Genomic DNA, 8043 nt, shown 5'->3' with positions numbered 1-8043 from the left:
TTTATTTTACAATACAACACTAGTTTAGTTATATAATATATAGACTTGTAGAGAGAGACCTTCTAAAAAACATTAAAATGTATTACCGGTACGTGAAACCTTAAATTAGAGTGAATCAATGAAGACTCAGCACAGCACTTCTGAAAGGTTGTCGACCCCTGTTTTAGAGGCACTATGTTCTGGTTCAGGGTTGCCTGGGGAGGAGGAGGGGGGAAGTGGGGCAATTTAGCTTCACCCGCTCCAGGGGCCCTGTAAAACTCTTGTGGGGCCTGGGCCCCTGGATCTTCTTCCGCTCTGGGTCTTCGGCAGCAATTCGGCGGCGGGTGCTCTTTCCTCCCCGGGACCCATTGCCGAAGACCCTAGACCCCCTGAATCCTCTGGACAGCCGTGTTCTGGTTCATACTTCCAATGCAGATGTTGCCTTTGATCCTGTCATTTTTCGTCGGTCTTATACTGAGCTCATAAGCACCCACCTCCTGTAGAAAGTACTGCTTGTGAATCGCCTAAAGTGGAGTGCCCTTAGGGACATTACTTGAAGGAGGAGTGGTTCCTTACCTTGTAGAGTAATTAGAGTTCTTTAAAATATCTGTCACAATACTCACCCTTCTCCTCCTCTGCTTCAGAATCTTGTCTTGCCAGGACTTTGAGGTAAAGAAGGAGCTGAGGATGGTTCATTCAAAACTGTCTTGTATGCTTTCTGTCTGGGGCACAAGGATAGCGAAGGGGGATGTGCAGAGTGAATGGGCACTACTACCAAAATTGTCCAGTCAAAGGTACATGCAGAGCATGTGTGCCTGAAGTGAAGAACTCAAAGAACTCCAGTGACTGTACTGAGTAACCTTCTCTTCCATTAACTCACTCAATCTAAAACCACAAGTCTAAAAACCTGATTTTCTGTGATTTGATAAAAGACTATTTTACAAAAAAATATAAAAACTATCTCACAGGATAGATCCTACTGGCTAACTTTGTTGTTGTTCATTAATTTCATTCCCTTTTCAACTCTCCTTTTTATTGGTCAGTTTTTCTCTTGTATATTCGTATAATTTTTTTCTTGTAATTCTTCTATGCCTATGATGTCCACTAAAATCATCATTACTATTATGTCAGCATTATATTTTAGGAATTTTTAAAGTGCTTTTTACATTTATCCTCGTAAATCTGCAGGTACAAATTGGCCACTTCCTAGAAAATTGAATATGTGACTGGCGGGCCTCACAAGTGTTGAGCAACTTGCTGGATTAAATTTATACTTTTTGCTGGCCATTTTTATTCTGCACATCTTCCAAATATTCACAAATTTAATCCAGGACAAAATTTCACCATTTTCACTTTGTTGAAATGCCAGTGTTGTACCTTTTTTACATTGTAACAATTTACATTGTTACCCAGGATTTTTCATAAAAGGATGTTAACCATTTGGCAAATATTTCTCTGTTTTATTTTTCAGTATAACAGCCTCTTGTGATTACATGACAGTTTTCTGACAATGAAAATCTGCCTTCTGATTTCACCAGGAGTGAGAAAAATAACCATATTTCTAAATAAGGCAGCAAAAGGAGGACAATACCCCACCTCTTCTGCCTTTGCCTTGGTTGTGTAGGTACTGAAATTACAACTTTTCCATCACATCAAAGTCAAGTTATATTGGCAATTAGAGCTCTGCAAGTAAAGATATCCAAAAATATTTTTTACTTATTTAGAACTGAAGAATTTGAGGTAACCAGCTTCGGCAAAAAATGTCTGTTCTCTGTCAGAGTGGTCCAACATTCAGCATACATTGAGAACACATCTTATTAGTGGCTTTTTTACAGACTGTAACAGACAAATCCAATGTCACTGAAAGGTTTATGTTTGGAAACAAACACATTTTTCAAGTTCGACTGTAGATATAATACATGAAATTCAACAAACCTTTTAAGAAGCTCTCAGAGGGTTGCCCATTTTCACAAACTCAGCAAAATTCTATCAAACCAACTGGTAGATTTCGACAGATACATTGTAGGAAAATAATTTTCTGATATAAAAAATGTTCTTTCCTCAACATTTGTAGATGACTCAACACTTCACTGAAAATAAAACTAGTAAAATGATCCTGCATTTTTTGACATCTTACTGTGCAATGTTAAGCAATCTTTCAATACAACTATGTGTTTGGGGGGTGAGGGCTCCAATTCCTTGAAAATATGCATTTGCTCTGGGAGATGAAATTGCTTTGTTGGAATTTTGAACAGCAGTTTCAGCTGAGCTGGGCAGATCACAGAGATATAAAAATGCAAAGTACATTATTCTTGAAAATTATTTAGTAGCTTTTGTGTAAGAAGGCCGAGCATTGTTGATCTTTTAATAAATCTCTCCAAATATATGCACTTTCAATATGTTACAATGGTTATCCAATATGATTAGATAATGAATAACTCTTTGCAGTTATAGGTGGCACCTGAGGAATCACAAATCATTTGAAAGACATTAATTCTCACAACACCGCTGAGATATGTTCAGTATTCACATTTTACAGTCAGGTAAATTGAGTCTTGAGCAGGTTAACTGATATTTGTCTGAAAGTACATAGAGACAAGAATACCACTCAGTAGTCCTGACGTGTTCAACTGTACTAATCACTTGACAATACTACCTGATTGTACACTTGTTTAATATGAGTATCCAGCATCCAATGTTAGTTGGCATATAGCTAGGCTTGCCAGAATGTGACTTTCTTTTTTAAAAAATGTTAACTGGAAAATCAATGTTTATTTTTAAGCATTTTTTCTTTTTTCAATTAAATTTTTCAATGTTTTGGGAAACTATGATGATCAGACAATTATTAAATGACAGTAGATACTGAGATTCAAAAAGGTAAAGTTTTGTAACTATTAAAGCATAAACTGTCAACATCATATCAAAATATAAAAGTAAATATCTATAAATCAAATGCTATTTCAGTTCTCAAGCAGCATTTTTCTTGTTTGCCTATTTGTAACTTTTTATCATTATTGATGGAAATATAATTTTCATCAGTTTGTGTGTTGTGAAATCAATATTTACCTACATTTTATAGATAAAAACCTAATCCTTCCAAGCCTACCTTTCGATTAAGGTCTACATTTTCAAGCATGCACTAGTGCATGTGCTCAGTCTTCATGCATTCATTAGTCAATGTGTGTGCAAGTCAGGATTGTGTACACCTTGATTTATGTGCATATGTTAAATGCAGGATGCATGTACTTTTTCATGTAGTCACCTTTGAAAAATCTCAGTTTAAAACACCTTAATTCCAGATACTCAAAGACTAAAATTGATAAGTGACCATATGTTTCTAAATCTTCCTTTTTTTTTTTTAAAGTATTTTGTCCAAGTTTCTGCAAACCCCAGTAGACTAGCCACAATGAAGAGCCACCGTCACCTGACCTAGTGAAAGCAACCACAGTCTGAACACATTACACATGAAGGCCACCAATTTAGCCATGTTACCAGTGTGTGTTGTTTGTTATATGATTTATTTTATTTGTATTACCATAGTGTGTAGGAGCTCTAGACACGTACCAGGATCCTATTGTGCTAGGTGCTGCACAAACAGAACAAAAGACTGTCCCTATCCCAAAGAGTTTGCAGGAAACAACAAATGGACACAGGTGGATGAGAAAGTACAAGCAAATAATGAGAAAATGTTAGGTAGCATGATAGGCAGTGGTCTCTGCACCAAGCTAAGGGGAGTTAAAAGGTCACTTTGTATTTTGTCTTCTCAGTGAGATCCTGTGCAGAGAGGGAAGTGGAGATAGGAGGAGGGAAGGTTTTGAGAAGTGAGTCAAAGGCAGTGAAAGGCAACTGGTATTGAGTATGTGGGATTCAGTTAAATTGGAAAAGTACATTTTGTGCAGTGAGCAACCCAACTACTCTTGTACAAGAGTCCATTCCCCATGTTTCAAAGAATTGCTTTGTCTCAGCAACTAACAAGACTTACAGACCCTGAGCAATGCTATTGTCCTCTGCAAGGAGCTACCAATCTAACCTGGGCTGACCTATGTGCCATTTTTATCTCCCCCGTGCCAAACTGAAGCAAGAAATAGAGAAGGGGTACAGGAGCCTGTTTCTGGGAAGAGAATGTGTGACAGAGAATTTGGTGAGGAGAGGGGTAGGAAGCGGGGGAGATGAGGATCAAGGAGGGAAGAGGAAATATAGAATAGGGGTAAGAGTGGAGGGGTAAGATGAGAGAGAGATGGACCAGACAGACGAGAAAGACAACTTCTTCCTCCTGCCTCTGTTTTTTCACTTTGCAGATCTCATCACCGAAAATGTAGTTGGTATCAGACTCCCATTATGTTGTATGATTGGTTTAAAAAAGAATATAAAGTGCATAGTTACGTTATTGGAGACTGGGATACTGCCAATTGTGTGGGGGAAAAAATCAGTGGCAATATAGCTGCTTTTTTCTTTTGTATTATAGGAAGAAAATAGTGCTCTGTTAACAAACATATGAACAACTTTTACTGGTATCGCTACAGTTGCAAAATATGTTGACATCTTGTACACTCCTCCACAGTTTGGAATGACATGCCTCCCAAATGAATTTGAATTACCCCAGCGTCTACTGATGGGGGGGGGGGAGGAGCTGAACATTACCAACAATCTTTCTAGGCAACTTCAAATGTAAGAATCTATGACCTGTCCAAATGATTATGAACAGATTTGCAGGACGTCAAGAAACTATCTGCAGATTTTTTTTTTCACTAAACGTCTAAGGGTCATTCAAACTCCCTGCCACTAGTAAATATTCAAAATCAAGATTACCAAATTAACTGTGTCTGTTATTTTATTTGTGTGTACACATTAACATCTAGGTAGCAAAAAAAATTAGTGTTTTGTTTTTGAAACAACCTCTTGCCTACTGAAATGTCATGCATAGTGAGCAGGTAGCATTTTTGTGAGAAGAGGAAAATAGGGTGAAATGACGTGCTTTCTCTTCTAGAGGAAATGTTAAAAACTTTTACCAGCCACAGCAAAAAATACTTGGGCCTAAGTCCTTTTTCTGCTCAAATGAAAGGGAACTTGTTATTGATTTCAGGCCATCTGTTTTGTTTTTATAATCTTTTTCTAGAGCAAAATGTCTCCTGTTTGTGGTGTAATGAAACACTTTGTGTCAAGATGTCAAACTGTTTCATGGCAAGAAAATAATACTGCTATTAATGTCAAGGAATAATGTAAAAATGATATAATAACCTACTAGAATTCTTTGAGGGGATCAACAGGCATGTGAACCAAGGAGATCTAGTGGATATAGTGTACTTAGGTTTTCAGAAAGCCTTTGACAAGGTCCCTCACCAAAGGCTCTTAAGCAAAGTAGCTGTCACAGGATAAGAGAGGAGGTGCTCTCATGGATTGGTAACTGGTTAAAGATAAAAAACAAAGGGTATGTATAAATGGTCAGTTTTCAGAATGGAGAGAGGTGAATAGTAGTGTCCCCACAGAGGCCCATTCTGGGACCAGCCCTATTCAACATATTCATAAATTGTCTGGAAAAAGGGGTAAACAGTGAGGAGGCAAAATTTGCAGATGATACAGAGTTACAAAAGTTCATTAAGACCCAGGTAGACTGTGAAGAGCTACTAAAGAATCTTTCAAAACTACATTGTTGACTGGGCAACAAATGGCAGCTAAAATTTAATGTTGATAAATGCAAAGTAATGGACATTGGAAAACATAATCCCAACTATACATAAAAAATATGGGGTCTAAATTAGCTGTTACCACTTAAGAAAGAGATTTTGGAGTCATTGTGGATAGTTCTCGGAAAACATCCACTCAATGTGCAGCAGCAGCTAAAGTGAACAGAATGCTGGGAATAATTAAGAAAGGGATAGATAATAGGACCGAAAATATCATGTTGCCTCTATATAAATCCATGATACGCCCACATCTTGAATACTGTGTGCAGATGTGGTTGCCCCATCTCAAAAAAAGATATATTGGAATTGGAAAATGTTCAGAAAAGGACAACAAAAATTATTAGGGGTATGGAACGGCTTCCATATGAGTAGAGATTAATAAGACTGAGACTTTTCTTCTTTGAAAATAGAGGGCTAAGGGGAGATATGATTGAGGTCCATAAAATCATGATTGGTGTAGATAAAGTAGATAAGGAAGTTTTGTTTACTACTTCTCATAACACTAGAACTAGGGGTCACCAAATGAAATTAATAGGCAGCAGATTTAAAACAAATAAAAGGAAGTATTTCTTCACACAACACACAGTCAACCTGTAGAACTCCTTGGTCGATGATGTTGTGAAGGCCAAAACCATAACAAAGTTTAAAAAAGAGCTAGATAAATTCATGGAGGATAGGTCCATCAATAGCTGTTAGCCAGGATGGGCAGAAATTGTGTCCCTAGCCTCTGTTTGCCAGAAGGTGGGAATGAGCAACAGGGGATGGATCACTTGATGATTACCTCTACTGTTCATTCCCTCTGAGGCACCTGGCACTGGAAGACCAGATACTGGGCTAGATGGATCTTTGGTCTGACCAAGTAGGGCCATTCTTAATTTTTCTGTAAAAATGAAAAAATTCACACAATTAAAAACAAAAATTTGAACTTCTGAAACAAAATTCAAAATTGCAAAATGAAATTTGGAAATCTGAACCCTGATTACTGAAATTTTGAAATGAAAAATTTCAAAAATCAACATCTTTTTAACTTACAGTTTGTGGAAAATTTAGAAAATATTTGTTTTGTTCCAAATATGAAGTGAAAAGAAATTTCAAAATGTCAAAATTTCCCTTGAACTTGAAATTATGAGTTTTGGCCAGCTCTACCAGTGGGTCTATATTGTTAATTTTAAATAAATAAATGCTCTAGGAGAGTCAAAGGTGTTAACGTGACCCATTAACTGTACAATGTTAACTGTTTTAAACCAGATTTAGTGTTTTGGAGCATAGGGACGTCAGCCTGCTTAGTCCCATGGCACAAACACAAATAAAAATCCTTTTAACAATTTATTAGAGGTACAGAAAAAGAAAAGAAACAGTTAAAACCTTTGAAATGTAAAGTATTAAGTAAGACTTTCATTTCAACACTGTCGTTTATTCCCTTTTCCTTTAGTTGTAGAAAGTGTCTAGAAGGGCCGAACAACCGTCACCTCCCAGCCATGCATATACAGGGTGGGTGGGGAGTGTGTGTGTTCATAGATTCTAGGGCTGGAAGGGTCCTTGAGAGATCATGGAGTCCAGTCCCCTGCCCTCATGGCAGGACCAAATACTGTCTAGATCAGGGGTCGGCAAGCTATGGCACGCAAACCAATTTAAATGGCACGCTGGAGCCTGCCGGGACTCCAGCAGGCCACTAAAAATCCTGCCCAGCCTGGACCGCTCTCCTCTTCCCTCCACTTCCCCCGCGGGGGCAGGGAGCAGAAGCATAGCGGTGCGCACAGGGTGGGTAAATGGCCCCACTCTTCCGGCACGGCAAGTCGCGGGTTCTGTGCTCCTGGGCTGGAGTGCAGGGCAGAGCACAGCAAGCTGCCGCCTTCCCTCCTTCTCCCCTCCCCTGGAGCCATGCCGCCGCATGCAGCGCTCTGGGGGTCAGGGCTGCGCGATCCCGCGGGCAGCGTTTGGTTCCGCGGGGAGGCAGACACGCTCCCCGCTCAACGGGAGGGGCGGGACTGTGTGCTCCCGCAGAGCAGCGTATATAGCTCTGTGTGGAGCCTCATGGTAAAGGGCCCAGGGCTAGGGAGGTTGGATAAGGGGTGAGGGCAGTTAGGGGACAGGGAGCAGGGTGGATTGGATGGGGCATGGGAGTCCCAAGGTTTGTGAGGGGGCAGGGGGTGAATAGGGGTCAGAGCAGTCAGGGGACCGAGAGCAAGGAGGGTCCTGGAGGGGAAGTTAGGGTGGAGGAGTCTCTGAAGGGGGTGGTCAGGGGACAAGGAGTGGGGGAGGTTGTATGAGTTGGGAGTTCTGGGGGTCCTCTCAGGAGGCAGGGGTGTGGAAAGGGGTTGAGGCAGGCAGGGAGTTGGAGGGGTTGGATGGGTTGGAAGTTCTGGGGGTCCTGTCAGGG

The 8043-nt window shown here is 39.9% G+C and overlaps 1 long non-coding RNA gene across 1 annotated transcript in view; it reads left to right on the top strand.

The window, feature by feature from the left end:
• The window catches only part of LOC142046215 (uncharacterized), an 8197-nt gene extending 4055 nt beyond the window's left edge, over nt 1-4142 (top strand). Inside the window, exons 2-3 of the long non-coding RNA XR_012655110.1 lie at nt 1451-1519; nt 3344-4142. This is a non-coding gene — a long non-coding RNA (uncharacterized LOC142046215). The remainder of the gene's footprint in view (nt 1-1450; nt 1520-3343) is intronic.
• Nucleotides 4143-8043: the final 3901 nt, after the last annotated feature.

This window comes from Chelonoidis abingdonii, chromosome 2 (genome assembly GCF_003597395.2).
Source record: "Chelonoidis abingdonii isolate Lonesome George chromosome 2, CheloAbing_2.0, whole genome shotgun sequence".
Lineage (NCBI taxonomy): Eukaryota > Metazoa > Chordata > Testudines > Testudinidae > Chelonoidis > Chelonoidis abingdonii.
Note: the sequence above shows the minus strand (reverse complement) of the source record. Positions and strands in the feature narration are given on the sequence as shown.